A 17007-nucleotide genomic window follows, 5' to 3' on the forward strand; every position below is an offset into this window, starting at 1 on the left:
TTGATTCCACTATCCTTGAGAGCTCTATCCAACTCTTTCTTAAACGAATCCAGAGACTGGGCCTCCACTGCCTTCTGGGGCAGAGCATTCCACACAGCCACCACTCTCTGGGTGAAGAAGTTTCTCCTCATCTCTGTCCTAAATGGCCTACCCCTTATTTTTAAGCTGTGTACTCTGGTTCGGGACTCACCCATCAGCTGAAACATGTTTCCTGCCTCCACAGTGTCCAATCCTTTAAATGCCCTCTAGTTCTGGACTCCCCCACCCAGGCAAAAGACTTGTCTGTTTATCCTATCTGTGCCCCTCATGGTTTTATAAACCTCAAAAGGTAACCCCCCTCAGCCTCCAAAGCTCGAGGGAAAACAGCCCCAGCCTATTTAGCCTCTCCCTGTAGTTCAAATCCTCCAACGCTGTTTTGGTCTTTTTATGTTCTTCAGCTCTGATTAATTATATGCAAATTAGTTCTCGGGAGAGTGATCGTATTTATTTCTTTGGTTTTCTACAATACATTTTAGGGTTTTTTCCATTCCTCTCTTCCTTTCTCCCTCCTCTTCAGTTGATTATGCCTATAAGTGAACAGTCAACCTGTTCGAAGCCTGAGCTAAAGATGGTTTTAGTTTTTATCACGATTGGTAATCCAGCCAGCAGCTATTTTTGTGTTAAACTCAGTTGGCAGGACGGTCGGTTTGCAATGCAGTGTAATCCCAGCAGTTTAAGTTAAATTATCACACCTGCTGAGTTTACCACGAAGCATTCTCCTTCTCAACCTCTCCCTTTACATGAGGTGTGGTAGCCCTCGGGTTAGTTAATTCCACGAGGAGAAAGTGAGGACTGCAGATCAGGGCTGAAAATGTGTTGCTGGAAAAGCGCAGCAGGTCAGGCAGCATCCAAGGAGCAGGAGAATCGACGTTTCGGGCATGAGCTCTTCTTCATTCCTGAAACGTCGATTCTCCTACTTGGTTAATTCCACTCCAATAGTGTCTTTAATTGAGGTCTATCAAATAGGACTTGCCTTTGTGTTAAAACGTGCATTTAAAATAAATATCGATGTGGCGAAAGAGTCGCATGGTGAGGGAGTGTCAAACATTTCTGACTTGGAAGTGCAGTTCGGAAAGATTTTGAATGATTTAGGCGCTGACCTTCCCTGTAAAACAGCAGATGGCGCCAGATCATTATCGATTCAGCAGGGAGATGGATAAGAAATCAGCCATTTGCCAGCAGAATGCCCAGTTATTTCAGTTGGCGACGGCAGAGAGATAAAACAAAACTTAAACAGGACAAGGGAAGGAAAAATACATGGGAATTGTACCAAGTTCCCCATTCCATCCAGCCGCCGATAAGTTTTCTATTGGATACAGACACCCATCCCTCAGTTGGACTGCTTGATGAGACATAATTTAGAATAAAATTTTGTGACTTCAGTATCTTGTAACTGAAACTGAAATTCTTTAAGTGAATTTGATTCATTACGTCAAGCATTTCAGCAACAAATAGGAAACGAATTTACCAGTTTGATATGTTTAAAAAGTCTTTACAAGAGAGGGACAGAGTTTACTTGACCGGCTAGCATTTGAGATTGGACTTAAACTGCGTGACTGAGTTCTTGATCAGCCAGTTCTAGGCGCTGGGAATGATGCTGTCGTCCTGCTTCACATCTAAATTCGCAGCTCCCGGCGTTGGAATCATTGCTGACGTTTGGACAGCAAGCAATCTGAAAGTTGTACCTTTTAAAAATCAGTGCAGCATTTATTGCAGAGCTGGTCCCAGAACAATGAAAGGGGAATCTAAAAGTGGCAGAATTTAGGAGCAGAGTTTGTGAAATTTACAGGCTGTTTCCATCAAACGAAATCAGAAAATGCTGAAAGTATTCAGCAAATCAGGACACATGTGACCTTTCGTCAGAGCTCACTTTCCAGGAGGTATGAATACGACTGGGTTCCCGGGCTGTCGCTATTCAGTGATCAGGAGTGAAGTGCACTCAGTCCATGTTTCTGTGACGTGTGGATTATAGTCTCCTGGAACTGACGCACTGGGTAAATATACTCCCGAGTAATATTGAGTCTAATCGACCAAAAGCTCCTAAGGGTCAATTTGTGTCAAAACGCAGAATTGCACAACTGAATACTCATCTGTCTGGGTAGCGATTGTCTCTCCCACTAACAGCAGAGACCCTGGTAATATGCAATAGGCGGGAAGCATCTGGGGCTGTGCCTTTAATGGAATGCTTTGCCTCGCTGTGGTGCTGTTTCCCCAGTCCGGTCGCTCGCTCATTGACCACCTCATTTTGTAAGTTTCTGCGTTTTTCTTTCGCTGTTCTGTGTAATTTTACAGATCATGTTAATGGGGAAAATTGGATTAGCTCCGAGAGGTCGCACTCTCAGAGAAATGAATCCCGGCTGAAAACGAACAATTGTGAAAAAATGTTAAAGGAAACAAACTTAAGCAACTGTCATTCAGCTTTACATTGAGCAAATGAGGAGGCTATAAAAATTCGTAAGAGGCGGAATTTATATTTAAAGACAGTGGGAAGGTCTTACATTTATTTATCGCCAAATCACATGCGAGGTTCCCCAAACTATTTCAGAACCAAAGGATAGTTAAACATAATGTTTCCTGTAGAACCGAAAAGTAGAACATGAGAGACCTCGCTCCTACTCCATCAGTGGCAATAAAACAGTAGGTTTTTTTTCCTGTCTTCAACAGCTTTTAGTTCCGTGTCAGAAAGTGGCCACGGAAAAGGCGGATCTTCTCCGATTGACAGTCGATGATTTAAAATGATATTAATTGCTTAGTGAGGGGAGAATTCAAAGTGTAATCAACTTCTCAACAAACAACACTGGAGACGTAGTTTGTAAATTCCTGCTCTTTAAGCAACAACCTGCTTAAAATAGCGTTTTGATTTCGAAAAACATCCCAGAATGTTTAATTAAAGTCATAATCGAACAAATTAGTGGCGAGATTAAAAAAAGGATTTGGGGAGTGGATCAGGAAGATTGTCATAGATTTACGGAGAGTTTTACATGAGAAGAGAGAGTGTTTTGGGAAGGGAATTCTACAGTTTAAAGGGAAGGAAGTTAGGGAGTTACAAAATGCCAGAGCCAAAGAAACTGAGATTTCAGGAAAAGTTGCAAGGTTTGAGAAGATTACAGAGACAGGGAGCATACGCAACCCGGAAGATATTTAAACTTGAATGTTTTTTACACTTAAGGTGTGGATGGTCCAGGAGCCAATAAAAATCACTGAACAAAAGGCATCTGGATGGATATATGAACAGGGAGGATTTAGAGGGATTTGGGCCAAATGCTGGTAAATGGGATTAGGTCACGTTGGGATGTCTGGTCGGTGTGGACGAGTTAGACGAAAGGGTCTGTTCCCATGCTCTATGACTCTAGAAGAGGGTGGTGGGTAAATGTGACCAGGTTCTAGTTAGGGCACGACCAGTAGAGTTTTGGATGAGTTTATGGACAATGAAAGATGCGAGGCCACCAGGACAACAGTGGTATTGTCACATCTGCGAGTAATTATGGCACAGATGAGAGTTTCAGCAGCAGATAGGCTGGAGCTAGAGTTTAAGGTGGATGATGTCACTGAGGTAGAGGCAGGCAATCTGGGAAAGAGGATATGGGGTCAGATTGCAAACAACATTTTTTAGCTTCTGACAGTGAGCCCAGAAAGGACTATATGGTGGGGATGGAGTATGATGACCTCAATATTAACCTGGAGATGAAAACTTGATATTTGAGGGTAGCAAAATTCAAGAGTCAAAACTTTGTTTTTGTCCCTATTTTGTCAACTGCATAGTATAGAAACTATTTACTTTCTATTAACTCCTTGTCAAAACATCTGACAGCAGCTCAAGTAGAATGAATGGTTTGAGATGTAGTCATTTCTTAGTTTGGTGGACATAACTGTCATTTTGTACACAATGTCCGTCTCACAGGCGCCTGTGGAGTAATCTGGGGATGTTAGTTCAGAAAATATTGCTGTACCAGACACTGGGTGTAGTGAGCTCTTCTCCCCCCACCCCCACTCTGGTACCAATGGAATCTTTCACATCCCCTGGCCGGCAGATTAGTGGTTGACAAAGGACTTTAAACTCCAATACTTAGAATCACAAGACATTTACTGAGTTTAATTGGTCCATCTTCATTCATTCACCTAAAGAGATCCCAGCATCCAGCTCCAGATTCCAGGGTTCAGCTCCCATTTTGGAGTGTTTTTTAAAATTCATTTTAAAGATAAAATAAAAGGTACTTTAGGAGTCAGGAACTGATGAGCAGTTAAAGCTATAAAAACAGTTTTGATTTTATAAAGAGAGAAATGGCGTACAAAAACAAAGAGGCAGCTTTAAACCTATAAAAACATCATTGACCCTTTATCAGGGTCACTGAACCAAAACGTTAACTCTGATTTCTCTCTGCAGCTGCTGCTAAACCTACAGAGCTTTTACAGTGATTTCTGATTTACAGCATCCACATTTTTTCTGATTTACAGCATCCACAGTTCTTTCAGTTTTTATTTTGCATTTATATAGCACCTTTCATAGAATGCCGACGTCACTTATGGAGCAGCCAGTGTTTTCTTTTGGGAATGTACACTGAGGTGCTAGAGGGCTATGACTGGGATGCATAAAGATCTTGGAAGATTGTGATTTGGGAATATCATTGAAATCCTGTAGTGTTGTTCAAAATTTTGCATTTTCTTTAGATGAATTTTGAAGTCTAACAAGTCAGTGGACAGTTTGAAAATAAAAATCTAGAGAGGTCTATGAAAAGGGCAAAGGGATAAATCTGATTGAATAGCTATTTTTAAAATGCTGGTACAAGTGTGATGAGCCAAATGGCTTATGTTTGTGGTGTTCTGTGATTCTAGATTATCGTCATCTTCCTTTCTAAATAGGACCCTGTAACTTGCCCTGGAGTTTGAGGAGCTGAATGGACGCTTCTTGTTCCCATGAGTGCAAGGGGTTGCTTCATTTATGCAATTTTTCGCGTGCTGTGTTCACACACAGCATGGAAGGTTATGAGATGGCCAGACACTGACACAATTCAGTGATATTCTATTATGCCATGCAAAATATTAAAGTCCAAGTTCCACTCCAATTTGTGTTGTTGGGGTCCTCAGCCTGGGGAATGGCTTTTGACCTCAGCAACTGTGGGAGAATGAAATAGAACCTCACAGCCTGTGGTCACTCCAGTGTAAATGGTAATCACAAGCAAAGTAGAACTGACCTATTGATGAACAACCTGCAAAACACAATGTCTGAACACCACACAGAGAATGGACTGCATGGGCTGAGCAACATTCAGTGTCTTGATCCCTATGAAGAGACAGTCAGTTAGTTTGGAGGGGGCTGAGCAGCAGTCACCAAGACCTCCAACAGGATTAACTGATCTCAAACATGGGTCGGTAACAGAAAAAGGAGTTGAAGGAGAATTGAGACAACATCTTGTTAATTTGGGAAGGGGGTGAGTTGCTGAAAATAAAACTAGCAACTCATCACTAAATGCAGTTCAGGACATTTGAGAATTTGGGTATTTGGTGCATGAGGAGACTTTAACAGGTAATGTTATGGATTTTTCTCTTTTTCTTTCTAGTTTTTGTATTTAGCAGTAAACTATAATTTCCTGTTTTGAAGCTGGGAGTTGCAGTTAGTTAATGTAGTTAGAACTGGTTTTTCTAGTCTGCACTGCTGACTCATCTGCAGATTTTAGCTAGTATAAATACAGGTTTTCTTAATAAGCCCAATAATGATTGTAATCACTATCAATCGAGAAAACATAATGGGAATGTTGATAGGATTAAAGACCAGCAAAACCTTTGGATCTGGTGACTCTCATGCTACAGTTTTAAAAAAAGTTAATGCATTGGTTGTAATCTCCCAAAATTCCCTGAATTTTGAATTGGTTCCAGAGGATTGGAAAATTGGAAATATAACACCTGTGTTCATGAAAGAGGGAGAAAACAGGGAATTATGAGCTAGTTGATACAGTGCCTGTCTTCAAAAATGCTAAAATCCATATTAAAAAGATAGTAACAGATCATATAATACAATTAGAGAACCAACATGGTTTTATGAAAGAGAAATCCTGTTTGAAAGGACTGGTTGCATTGTAGCCAGGTTCACGGATGATGCAAAGTTAATTAGGAAAGCGGGTTGTGAAGAGGATACAGAGACTTTTCAAGAGGATACAGAAAGGTTAAGCAAGTGGACAAAAGTTTGGTCAATGGAGTATAATTTGGGAAATGTGAGATTGCTATCTTTGGCAGGAAGAATAGAAAGGCAGAATAATATTTTGAATGGAGAAAAATGCAGAATACAGAGAAAGTTGTGGCCCTGTACATGAATGATAATGTAGGTATGAAGCAAGTAATTAAGAAGGCGACTTGAATTTTGGTCTTCATTGCAAGGGTGATGGAGTATAAAACTCTGCAAGTCTTGTTATAATTGTACAAGGCATTGATGAAATCACAGAATACTATATGCAGTTACAATCACCTAACGTATCGAAAGATATACTTGTAATGGAGACAATTCAGAGAAGATTCGCTAGATTCTTGGGATGAAGAGGTTGTCTGATAAGGAAAGGGAATTTAGAAGAATGAGCAATAATCTTATTGAAACATGAAATTCTGAGGGGGTTTGATAGGGTGGTTGCTGAGAGAATTCTCCGTCATGGGAGAATCTAAATGAGGAGCATAGATACGAACATGCAATTTTTCTTATTTAACACAAATTTACTGAAGTATTTCTTTTGAGATTCTTCAGTGCTTGGAATTCTCTCCAACGTGCAGTAGATGATGGTCATTATCTAACCAGGATTTGAATATATTCAGATTTGGATTGATAAGGGAGTCAAGGGATATGGGAACTGTTCATTTGTATGATGGTCTGTGTACTGAGATGGCTGGGGAGGCAGAACTTTCCATGGTGTCAGGCACCTTCTAGAGACTGATAGAGTTGCTTTGGCAGAATTCATGGGCAATAATTGTGTAAATGATGATGAGAATCATTTTGTTCCCTTCTTCATTTTTATTTTGTAATTACTCAGGTCATATTTGAAGTAGGCTTCTAGGACTCTGGGTAAAAGGGAAATCTGACTGTCACAAAGCAACTCCCCACCCACTGTGAACTCCATTTTATGTACAATCATACAAATTGGTGCTGGAAGCACTTGGCTCATCAAATTTTCTATGCCATTCAATAAAGTCGTGAATTGATCTGTTTCCTCCATTATTTTTCTGCCCGCCCTAATAAGTGTTCACTCCTTTGCTTTTCAATAATCCATATAATTCTTCCCTAAAATTATACAAAACCTCCAGCTTTTGAGGATGTGATCCAAAGGCGCTAAATCTTTTGTAAAATGTCCTAAATGGGTGAACCTTATTTTTAAACCGTGACTCCAGTATTCGATCCTCCTTGAAGAGGGGACATCCTTTTTACATGCATACTGTCACAATCCTTCCGTATCTTTTATGTTTCAATTAAGTCACATTTTACTCTTCTGAAATCTACCAGATAAAAGCCTAGCTTCTCCAACTTTTCCTCAAAAGACAATCTGCCTTCCAGGTATTCATCTAATAAACCTTCTTTGGATAGTTTTGAATGTATTTACGTTCTTCCTTAAATAACTTACATATTACTGCAGATGTTGTCTTGCCAATGTTCTGTAAAACTGAAACATAACCTCTGTACTTCGTTCATTGCAAGAGAAATTGAATATAATAACATTCTATCAACTTCCGTAATTATTTGCTGTATCTGCATACAAGCCTTTTATGATTAATGGATAAGGACACCTAGATCCTTCTGCATTTCTCACCATTTTAGTTTAAATGTTTTCTTATTCTCTCTGCCAAAATGGACAATTTCATGTTCCCATGGTATACTCCATTTGCCAGATCATCATTCACTCACTTAAAATCTATCAATATCCTTTCATAATCTCTTATTTTCCTACTTACATTTTATTTTAGTTTTCTTTATTTTGGATTGTGGATCGAAGTGGGAAAAGGATACTACTTTAAACCAAGGGTTGTGAAAAGAGATATTGCAGTTTTAAAGTTAGTTAATAGTTCACTGTGAGGTGTATTGACACTGCTGTCTGCTAAAGCAGTGAGGAAGATGCTGAAGACTCATCAACACTGTGGCTGTATGTTTCGGGCAACTTTGCCCAGTATTAGCCTGTAGATTGAAAAACCAATGAGAACAGTTGGGTGGCTCAGGGATCATCAGTTGAAAAATGTGGTGCTGGAAAAAGACAGCAGGCCAGGCAGCATCCGAGGAGCAGAAGAATTGATGTATCGGACATAAGCCCTTCTTCAGCACGAATACCCGAAACGTCGATTCTCCTGCTCCTCAGATGCTGCCTGGCCTGCTGTGTTTTTCCAGCACCACATTTTTCAACTCTGGTCTCCAGCATCTGCAGTCCTCACTTTCTCCTCAGGGATCATCAGTATGACAAACCTCCAGACCTTTACAAAGACAAGATACTCTCTCTCCTTGCATAGAAGTAACAAAGAATTGGAGGATGATTACCGATTCTCAATCTCCTCTTCTACAAGCTGCTGCCTATAACTGGTCATCACTGCTGGAGTGTGTCAGGATAATGTCCTAGGGCCAACGTCTTCATTCAGCTGCTTCATCAATTACCTGCCCAGAGGTACTGAAGCATTTACCAAGATCTGAACAATATCCAGTGTTGGACTAATAGCGGTGAGTAACATTTGTTCCTCACAAATTCCAGGCAATGACCATCTCCAACAAGAGAGAAGCTAACCATTACCCCTTGACATTCAATGGCAGCCCATTTGATTGGCACCCCATCCATCACCTTCAATCATCACTCCCTTTGCCAATGACATACAATAGTAGCCGTATACACCATCAATAAATTGCTCTGGAGCAATTCACCAAGGGCTCCTCTAACAGTATCTTCCAAACCTTTGACTGCTACCATCTAGTAGCAGATGCATATAAAAACCATCACCTGAAAATTCCTTTCCAAGCTACACAATATCCTGACTTGAAACTATATTGCCATTCCTTCGATATCACTGGGTCAAAATCCTGAAACTTCCTTCCTAACAGCATTGAGTATGTTTCTGGACCCCCAAGACTGCAGTGGTTTAAGAAGAAACCTCACCAACATCTTCTCCAGGGAAATTAGGGTTGGGCAATAAACACAGGCCTGATAACTCCCACATCCTATTAATCAATTATTTTTCAAAGTCTGCCACTGCATGTCTGACCCATCCATTACTCTAATTTGCCAGTTTTTATCTGTTTTTATGCCTCCTTAAAAGCCCATATTTAAATGTAAAATACTAGTCTTGGAGCTCCAGCTCTCTCCCTCAAACTGAACGTAAAGTTCAATCGTGGGAGCACAGTGGTTAACACTGCTGCCTCACAACGCCAGAGACCTGGGTTCAATTCCCACCTCAGGCAACTGTCTGTGTGGAGTTTGCACATTCTCCCTGTGTCTGTGTGGGTTTCCTCCTGGTGCTCTCGTTTCCTCCCACAGTCCAAAAAGGTTAGGTGAATTGGCCATGCTAAATTGCCTATAGTGTTAGGTGAAGGGGCAAATATGGGGGGTTGGGTTGCTCACCAAGGGTTGGTGTGGACTTGTTGGGCCGAAGGGCCTGTTTCCACACTGTAGGTAATCTAATCTAATACTTAGGGACACTTTCACTAATTAATGAAGTCTGTAGCACCACTGGTTGGCTCCAGAATGTACAGTTATGAGAAAGTATCCCAAAATATTTTGTGAATTCTGTAACAAGGCTACTTTTTACCCTTTCCAGTCTTTATGAACACAAACATTGTGATGATTGTTGCTGTATGCTTTAGAAAAGTTCTCATTATTGTTTCCTTTATGCTCCTGCTATGTGTTTACTATTAAGGATCCAATACACCACTCCCACAAGTGACTGCTTGCCTTTGTGATTTCTCATCTCTACTCAAACCACCTTCATATCCGTGTTTCTGAACTAGATAATCCCTCTCTATTTTGCTAATATCATCGTTAATTCAGAAAGCGACCTCTCCACCTTTTCCCAGCATTCTGCCCTTCCTAAATGTGTTGCTTTAAATGTATCTGTTTCACCATGTCCTGAATTTCAATTGCTTTAATTTGACAATAGCTGGACCATCATTGGTGCAATCAACTACTTTGGTTACACAATGTCCAAACTGAAAGGAGGGAGGGGCCGGCACAAATGCTGACAGTTGGGTGAAGAGCTGAGATGATGGTGAATACAGATAATTAAAGAACGGAAAGTGTGGCTAAGTACTGGTATGTGGGGACTTGTGGGAGAGGTTTGAGATTTTTGAAATTCGCTCATGGGATGGCTAAAGTTTATTGCTCATCCCTAACTGCTCTGAGGGCAGTTAAGAGTCAACTGTAGTACTGTGGGTCTGGAGTCACATATAGGCCAAGCCAAATATGAATGGAAATTTCCTTCTCTAAAGGACATCAGTGAAGGGCATAAGTTTTTATTATTGTCCATTAACAATTAGACTGAGCTTTTAATTCCGGATTTTTATTGAATTCAAGTTTTACCATCTATCATGGTGGGTGTATGTCCACAGGATGTGAGCCTGGCGTTCTGATTATTAGTCCAATGACGTTATCACTACACCACCATTTCCTCAGAATTGAGACTAGTAAAGAGAAGGGATGAGTGCGGTGACTGTGGAGAGGGTAAATGCTAGTAACCTAAGGTTGGGGTGAGTGATGGTAACAGTGGAGAAAGGGATAAACGTTAGTATTGGTAACAAGGTTTGGAGACATGTGGTGGTATTCCAAGGAATGAGGCATTGGGTACAACAACATTGGGTGATACCGTGAGGTGAGTGCAGTTAACTAAGAGCTGAACGGGAAGGCCAAACAGATGGGCCATCACAAAGGTCCTGAGTTTTCTGGCAGGGTATATTAAGGTTGGGGACGTTGCTGAAGCTGTGTTGTTTTTGTTCAGCCCAAGGCAGTGGAATGATCACAAAGAGAGTTGATGCGTCTGAGTCTGGGACTCGGTGAAGCGAATACATATCCTGAACATATAACGCTGATGCCCTTTGACAGACGGCTCAACAGCTCAATGACATCACTGAGTGCGAGAAGCGTGGTATAAAAAGCTCTTTACGGCCAGTCATCATAAGCATCCAGTCAGTTCGGAGTCTGCACTACACTTTATTCCACCAGGCAGTACCGGTCATCTTACTGGGATGTAACTGCACTGCCAATAGCGTGGAGTCCTCCTCTCCTGAGACTAGGAATATTTTGAATTGCACACTTCTCTTGTTGTAATCAAGTGCCATTCTTATGTTGCCTTGGATATGATACTTCGGCTGAACAGATTAACTCCCAATTATTTCCGGCTATTACAGGTTAGTAGAACTTCCTTAACTAAATTGGGGAATATGGAGATAAATATGCAAGATTACATGCAGTGGCATTCAAACAATTATAAGCAGTTGTCTTTGCACGGTAACATGCTGTGACGTTCAGATAATGACACATGGTGAAGCAACAAAAAGAACCGATTAGGGTAATATAGTGGATGTAATATATTTGGGACTCAAATGACCTTTGGGTGTCAGATAGCTCACTTAACTGGATGGCAGGTTTGTGTTGCAGAGTGACACCAATAGCATGGGTTTAATTCCTGTCCCAGCTGAGGCTACCGTGAACATCCCACCTTCTGAACATTGCCCCTTAGCTGTAATGTAGTGACACTTAGGTTAAACTCACCACCAGTCATCTCTCAATCTCTAATAAGACAGTTGTCCTCTGGGATTATGGAGGCTTTTACTTTTACATCGCTGACTTCTCAATAAAGTCAGCGTAAGTAATGTGAGCAGACTATTAACAGCGTGGATAGCAAGCTAGATACAAATCTGAAAATAAGGGGTCAGAATTAGTTACTCAGACTGGTAAAAGCTGGAAAGTGGTGTTCCACAGGGATTAGTGCTGAGACCATTGTTGCTCACCAGTTACAATAAGGATAAGCATTCAGAAATTGGAAGGACAATTTTAAAATTTGAAGGTTACATCAGATTTTGGGATATAGTAAAAATACTAATGAAATCTAGGACAATATGCAGGAAAACATTAATTATCTTGCTGAATGGTCTGTAATTGGAAAATTAAGTTCAATATAAATAAGTGTGAGGTCATACATTTTATTAAAGAAGAATGTGGATGCCAAGTTTCTTTGGGAAAGAAGGGTCTAAATGGACTAGAGGAGCAAGGGGATCCAGGTACAGATTTACTAAAATTTAATAACTCCTGCTTTACAGGGCCATTTAAAAACAAAGCAAGTACTGGGGTACATTTTTTTGTGGAATATGTTCCCTGCTGTTCAATTCTAAACAAGAAAACTTTATTAGCAGTACAAGGAATACTTTGAGCATAGTTCTGGATGTTATGTTACAAAATGAGGGTAGAGATGGTGGAGAAATTGCAAAAGAAAAGTAGAAGAATAGTCCCAGTACTGAGAGATTGCAACTGACAGAAAAAGATTAAACAGCTGCATGACTAATGGATTATCTGATTGGTCAATGTAGAAATATATATTCTATATTATAGATAAATAAGAATTAAGAAATCCAAAACGGAATTCAGGAGAATACGCCGAACAATGAAATTAAATAAGATGGGGAAAAAAAAGCATTAAAAAAAAATTAGATCATTTGGATTGGATGACTAGTTTGTGTTGTAAATTGTATGTAAAATAGTCAGTAACACAGCATGACATTAACATGCATTGAAACTAATTCACATTCACTAACAGGTTTTTATCAGTTTGTGCAGATGAAACTGCTTAACTGATGAGGTTTCTTGGATAAAAACTTCACTTTTCCTCTACTTAAATCTTTAAACTGGAGATTGGATAGGTTTTGTCTAATCTTTAAGTCTACTTTGTCAAACGGCCATTTGTTTTCTGAGGCTGTAGCCTGTCAATGGCCCAGTATCAAGATCTATTAAATACCTCTTTATCCAACATGACTGCAGTCATCAGGGTTACAGAACAGTCAGTGTCTGTGAGTCGCCTGGTCTTCGTCTCCTCTTGCTCTCTTTCACTCCTCCTCCCTTCTGTTCCTTTCTCTACATATAATCTTTCTATCTCTCTTTTACCTCCTCTCTCTTTTGATCTTGTTCCTTCTCTCCCTTCTTTCCTGCCTATCTTTTTCCTCTTCTCTCCCTCCACCCTATTTCACTCCTTTTACCTCCTTCCATCAATCAACTGTAATTCCTGAATGTGCTGGGCTGCAGTTCATGCCACCACCCATCTCACTTAAATCCTTTGCATTCTCGTGTGAACCTATTAGCAAATCAACCCACCAGGAACAGCTGGACAATGAATCCTGAGCCTTAGCCAGGGTGCACATTTGTCACTAGGGGTGACTGAACAGCACAATGCTCCCCCTTCCCCCAACTGAAGTGCCGAGGGTAACTTGGCAATATAATCATTGTCTTTGTTGCAATATCCTGATTCAGCCCTGACCAGGAATTTAATAATAAGAAGGAAGTCATTTAGTCTACCATGCCTATGGCCATTTGCTAGAAAATTCTCCAATTATTCCCAGGCCATGACCTTTCCCGTTTCCTTATTCAAGTCAGGAGCATCATGCCAGATGACTTACACTCGAGACTTTGGGGGTGGGTAGCTGGGTGCAGTGGTCACAAACAGGCTCGGCTAACTCCTGACACTCGCTTATTCACATCTCTGTTAACTGAAGCATGTCATGTTCCTGTGGCACTAACCACAGCCAGAGTTACAGTGGACAAGGGGGCGGAAATTAGAATCATTCATGCCATATTAATAAATCCTGATAGTAGAGAGGCAATGCCTGAGGGGTAAGGGCAGAACCAATGGGGTGTGTGTGGGTGGGGGGACAGTTTGAGGGGTGGGGGTGAGCAAGTGGAAGGAAACTGGTGGGGATTGTTGACAGAGGGAGGGTAGTGACTTTTTTTTTGCAAGATTCTTTCTCTTGCCCTGTAGTGACAGCTGGATTTTTTTGTACATTCACTTCACTGATTTGCCCTCTCAATGGATTAGAATCAGCAGTTGTTATATAAGGATCAGATTAAATATTAAAACCAACATCCCAACTGCCAAACTGCATCATTGTTACTGGCTCATGTGGTTTAGTTTTTAACCCTTACCAAGCTCTGCTCACAGTTTAGTGTGGTTCTTGACAAATTTTCCTGGGAAAATCACACAAAAAATCTTGGTGACAAGAGCCTGTTCTGCTGGTCCTTCCTGCAACCCTGTCACAATCACATTAGCTGCCAATTAAATACTTTTAAAAGTATAGTCATTATTGTAATGCAGGAAAATGTTATACTATCATGCTGATAATGCCGAGTATGGAGTGTATAAATCTGTGATCGATAAACCTACTTGCAGCTAAGCAGCAGACCTCAGAACCAATTGAAGCAATGCACCCCCATCCACTTGAGAGTGATGGTAAATATCAGACAGCTCGCAGGAAATGGAAAATCAATGAACCAGACCAAGTACATGATTCTAATTGGCTTCCTTTCAGGCTCCCATCATAAAAACCATCATTCCCCCAAACAATTGCTGTCATGGGCAACACCAACACTTGTCAATAGTTCTGCACCTGGTTCCACAATGGTTCTGAGACTGGAGTCTACCTGACAATGAGAAGATTGCCCAGGATGGCCCAACCACAAATAAGAAACAAAATTCTAATTTGGCCAAAACCCCATCCTTTCAGTCTCCTTATAGCCATCAGTGAAGTGATGGAAGGAGTCACCGAGTAATCTTCTGACTGAGAGTGCAGTGGGATGACACAGGATCCAGACCCGGAAAGAATGGCAAGTCAAACAGTGGATAAAGGGAGGGAGATATTTAAATAAGAGACAGAGAAGTCATAGGATAAATACACTCCTACAGCTATAGAAGCATTGTCAAAGCCTGGGATTCATAGATTCTGAGGACAATGCATCTTAAAACAAGAGTTATATGGTTATAGTGCAGAAGGGAAACAAAAAGGGAGTATGAAAAATTCAATAAATAGAAGTGGGATAAAACAAAATAGTCAAAAGGTAAAGGAACCACTTTTATTGCATTTGAAGGAAGTTAAAGAATCTCTACATTACAAAGGAAGGTGATAGGAATTTAGAAATATTTATATAAGGCGAATCTCAACTGAAGGGAAATTTTCAGGAAGAAATGTTTTTAAAATGACAAGGGATGGATCTATAAGGTGAAAATGTCAGCAGCGCAGAACAAGGAGGGAGCTCTGGGGATAGGTTGAAAGGCATCTAGATTATGTAAAGATATTTGGAAATAGGAATTATTAGCAAAGAACTGACAGGTGGGGAATGTTCTTCCTTGATCTGGAAAGGGGAGGGAATTATTTGGAAATTATGGCATCTCATTTACTGGTGGTTTTCTGATTTGCACAGATGCAACTTGCGGGTGAGGCCACAGTCCAGAGTACTGACCGACTCATTAACTTCTCTGCGCTGCTCCTTGCTGTAGGGGGTATCGGTTTGTCCTCCTTTGGCACCAGAAGAATGACTGAAGCAGCTGAAACCATGGCAACATTTGGAACAGAAGCATCAGAACAGAGGAATGAACTGCCCCAAAGTGAATAATGGACAAATGAACACATGACTCCCAGAATATAAAGTGTTCCCCTCTCTACATTCTGTTTGAATAGACAGACTATATTAAGAGGAGTAGCTGTTTAAAATGATTAGTTAATGCAATTGATACTTCCACTCCTTCCTGAAGGGGATCAATGGGACAGTGAGAATTTCAGACAATCTCTTCATGTATGATCACTCCTTCATTGGGAGAGAGTGTTCACTGAGATTCAGTACAAAGTTTCAATGTGATCAAGCAGCAACCAAGTTACACATGGAATAGAGTCAAAAAGTGTGGTGCTGGAAAAGCACGGCAGGTCAGACAGCATCCGAGGAGCAGAAAGTCCACGTTTCGGGCATAAGCCCTTCATCAGGAATGTTGCTGAATGGCATAAGCTTATGTTGAGGAGATGTTATAAGATGAAAGGCTTATGCCCGAAACGTAGACTGTCCTGCTCCTCGGATGCTGCCTCATCTGCTGTGCTTTTCCAGCGCCACACTTTTTGACTCTGATTTCCAGCATCGACAGTCCTCACTTTCTCCTTAGGTATGGAAAATCTTAACAAAGTTTATACTGACAGCAAATATGATCATTGCATATTTGAGTGTTCAGAGTCAAGTGTAACCCATAATCCTGTTTGCCTGTATACCCCATCATTCTGTATGGGGTGACATCATTCTCAGCTGAGGACCACACTCTCTCAGAATTGCAAAGGACCCACTCTGTACTACATCCTCAGGAGAATTCATACTCTCAACAAACAGTATTTCAATTCCATCTCAAACATCAAAAACTGTAAGTACAACAAATTTTTATCTACCCACCTCCATAACCAGCGCTCCTCAAACATTCCAAAAGATTCCCCTGGCCTCGGAATCTACTCAGACGCCATTAGCCATGCGGCTGATGCAGCTGCCACCCCCACGCTGATTGATGATGTCACTTCTGCCCTTATCATGGCCACTCCCACAACCACTTCCACCCCTCACAATTCCTCATGCATCACACGTGACATCACTACCGCCCCTCACATCATCGCTGATGCCGCATGCTCAGTGACTACCACCACCCCTACTGCCATGGTCATCACCACTTCCGCCAGCGCCACTCACCTGCATTCTGTTGACATGCCCCCCACAGGCCCCACTGTCACTATCTCCACCCCCCCAGAATCCCGAGGGGAACACTACCCCTGCTCATGACTCTACCCCCATTCGCCCCACCATCACACCCACTCCAGGTACTGGCTCCGACCCCACTCCCAGCTCTACACCCACACCAGCTCCCAGCTCCCAGCCCTGCCGAGTTTTCACCATCCCTCCAGACCTTCCCCTCACTGAGGACAAACGATCAGTCCTCAGCAAAGGACTCACCTTCACCCCC

The 17007-nt window shown here is 41.3% G+C and overlaps 1 long non-coding RNA gene across 4 annotated transcripts; it reads left to right on the forward strand.

Annotated features, from left to right (window-relative positions):
- The first annotated feature begins 958 nt into the window (after window positions 1-958).
- On the forward strand, window positions 959-16389 carry LOC122563576. Of its 4 annotated transcripts, XR_006315655.1 has the most exons (4): window positions 2042-2286; window positions 8566-8716; window positions 10978-11386; window positions 15441-16389. It is a non-coding gene; the product is annotated as an uncharacterized LOC122563576 (long non-coding RNA). The 4 variants fall into 4 exon arrangements; XR_006315656.1 differs by lacking the exons at window positions 2042-2286; window positions 8566-8716 and adding an exon at window positions 959-2033; XR_006315657.1 differs by lacking the exon at window positions 8566-8716.
- The last annotated feature ends 618 nt before the right edge of the window (window positions 16390-17007 follow it).

Source organism: Chiloscyllium plagiosum, chromosome 27, assembly GCF_004010195.1.
Source record: "Chiloscyllium plagiosum isolate BGI_BamShark_2017 chromosome 27, ASM401019v2, whole genome shotgun sequence".
Classification (NCBI taxonomy): domain Eukaryota; kingdom Metazoa; phylum Chordata; class Chondrichthyes; order Orectolobiformes; family Hemiscylliidae; genus Chiloscyllium; species Chiloscyllium plagiosum.